Below are 3,433 nucleotides of genomic sequence, written 5' to 3'. Positions count from 1 at the left end.
ATCAAATCATTGTATGTGTCCATTGTCTTTCTAAAAGTAAATAACAATTATATATAGTCAATCAATAATAAAACTTTTAAAAGAATGCAAATGAAATTATTTGTGTTTGAGTAAAAGAACACATTCAGGTATAATTATTGTCTTGGATGTCATCGGTAAACTATCTGTGTTGGAATATGACACCACATTCAGGTATAATTATTGTCTAGGGTGTCATCGGTAAACTATCTGTGTCGGAATATGAGACCACATTCAGGTATAATTATTGTCTAGGATGTAATCGGTAAACTATCTGTGTTGGAATATGAGACCACTTCAGGTATAATTATTGTCTAGGATGTCATAGGTGAACTATCTGTGTTGGAATATGAGACCACATCATGTTATAATTATTGTCTAGGCTGTCATCGGTAAACTATCTGTGTCGGAATATGAGACCACATTCAAATATAATTATTGTCTAGGTTGTCATCGGTAAACTATCTGTGTTGGAATATGAGACCACATCCAGGTATATAATTATTATCTAGGATGTCATCGGAAAACTATCTGTGTCGGAATATGAGACCACACTCAAATATAATTATTGTCTAGGGTGTCATCAGTAAACTATCTGTGTCGGAATATGAGACCACATTCAGGTATAATTATTGTCTAGGATCTCATCGGGAAACTATCTGTGTTGGAATATGAGACCACATTCAAATATAATTATTGTCTAGGGTGTCATCGGTAAACTATCTGTGTCGGAATATGAGACCACATTCAGGTATAATTATTGTCTAGGATGTCATCGGTAAACTATCTGTGTTGGAATATGAGACCACATTCAGGTATAATTATTGTCTAGGATGTCATAGGTGAACTATCTGTGTTGGAATATGAGACCACATCATGTTATAATTATTGTCTAGGATCTCATCGGTAAACTATCTGTGTCGGAATATGAGACCACATTCAGGTATAATTATTGTCTAGGATCTCATCAGTAAACTATCTGTGTTGGAATATGAGACCACATGCAGGTATAATTATTGTCTAGGATGGCATCTGTAAACTATCTTGTTGGAAGATGAGACCACATTCAGATATAATTATTGTCTAGGATGTCATCTGTAAACTATCTTTGTTGGAATATGAAACCACATTCTAGGATGTCATCGGTAAACTATCTGTGTTTGAAGATGAAACCACATTCAGGTATAATTATTGTCTAGAATCTCATCGGTAAACTATCTGTGTTGGAATATGAGACCACATTCAGGTATATAATTATTATCTAGGATGTCATCGGTAAACTATCTGTGTCGGAATATGAGAGCACATTCAGATATAATTATTGTCTAGGATGTCATCTGTAAACAATCTGTGTTGGAATATGAAACCACATTCTATTCTAGGATGTCATCGGTAAACTATCTGTGTTTGAATATGAGACCACATTCAGGTATAATTATTGTCTAGGATCTCATCAGTAAACTATCTGTGTTGGAATATGAGACCCCATTCAGTTATAATTATTGTCTAGGATGTCATCTGTAAACTATCTGTGTCGGAATATGAGACCACATGCAGGTATAATTATTGTCTAGGATGTCATCTGTAAACTATCTGTGTTGGAATATGAGACCACATTCAGGTATAATTATTGTCTAGGATGTCATCGGTAAACTATCTGTGTTGGAATATGAGACCACATTCTAGGATGTCATCAGTAAACTATCTGTGTTGGAATATGAGACCACATCATGTTATAATTATTGTCTAGGGTGTCATCGGTAAACTGTCTGTGTTGGAATATGAGACCACATTCAACAATTATTGTCTAGGATCTCATCGGTAAACTATCTGTGTCGGAATATGAGACCACATTCAGGTATAATTATTGTCTAGGTTGTCATCGGAAAACTATCTGTGTTTAAACATGAGACCACATTCAGGTATAATTATTGTCTAGGATGTCATCGGTAAACTATCTGTGTTGGAATATGAGACCACATCATGTTATAATTATTGTCTAGGGTGTCATCGGTAAACTATCTGTGTTGGAATATGAGACCACATTCAACAATTATTGTCTAGGATCTCATCGGTAAACTATCTGTGTCGGAATATGAGACCACATTCAGGTATAATTATTGTCTAGGATCTAATCAGTAAACTATCTGTGTTGGAATATGAGACCACATGCAGGTATAATTATTGTCTAGGATGGCATCTGTAAACTATCTTGTTGGAAGATGAGACCACATTCAGGTATAATTATTGTCTAGGATGTCATCTGTAAACTACCTGTGTTGGAATATGAGACCACATTCAGGTATAATTATTGTCTAGGATGTCATCTGTAAACTATCTGTGTTGGAATATGAGACCACCTTCAGGTATAATTATTGTCTAGGATGTCATCTGTAAACTATCTGTGTTGGAATATTAGACCACATTCAGGTATTATTATTGTCTAGGATGTCATCTGTAGACTATCTGTGTTGGAATATGAGACCACATTCAGGTATAATTATCGTCTAGGATGTCATCTGTAAATTATCTGTGTTGGAATATTAGACCACATTCAGGTATAATTATTGTCTAGGATGTCATCTGTAAACTATCTAAGATGTCATCTGTAAACTATCTGTGTTGGAATATAAGACCACATTCAGGTATAGTTATTGTCTAGGATGTCATCTGTAAACTATCTGTGTTGGAATATGAGACCACATTCAGGATTAATTATTGTCTAGGATGTCATCGGTAAACTATCTGTGTTGGAATATGAGACCACATTCAGGTATAGTTATTGTCTAGGATGTCATCTGTAAACTATCTGTGTTGGAATATTAGACCACATTCAGGTATAATTATTGTCTAGGATGTCATCTGTAAACTATCTGTGTTGGAATATGAGACCACATTCAGGTATAGTTATTGTCTAGGATGTCATCGGTAAACTATCTGTGTTGGAATATGAGACCACATTCAGGTATAATTATTGTCTAGGATGTCATTGGTAAACTATCTGTGTTGGAATATGAGACCACATTCAGGTATAATTATTGTCTAGGATGTCATCGGTAAACTATCTGTGTTGGAATATGAGACCACATTCAGGTATAATTATTGTCTAGGATCTCATCAGTAAACTATCTGTGTTGGAATATGAGACCACATGCAGGTATAATTATTGTCTAGGATGGCATCTGTAAACTATCTTGTTGGAAGATGAGACCACATTCAGGTATAATTATTGTCTAGGATGTAATCGGTAAACTACCTGTGTTGGAATATGAGACCACATTCAGGTATAATTATTGTCTAGGATGTCATCTGTAAACTATCTGTGTTGGAATATGAGAGCACATTCAGGTATAATTATTGTCTAGGATGTCATCGGTAAACTGTCTTGTTGAAATATGAGACCACATTCAGGTAT

This window comes from Mytilus californianus, unplaced genomic scaffold, assembly GCF_021869535.1.
Source record: "Mytilus californianus isolate M0D057914Y unplaced genomic scaffold, xbMytCali1.0.p SCAF_11, whole genome shotgun sequence".
NCBI classification, from domain to species: Eukaryota; Metazoa; Mollusca; class Bivalvia; order Mytilida; family Mytilidae; genus Mytilus; species Mytilus californianus.
Note: the sequence above shows the minus strand (reverse complement) of the source record.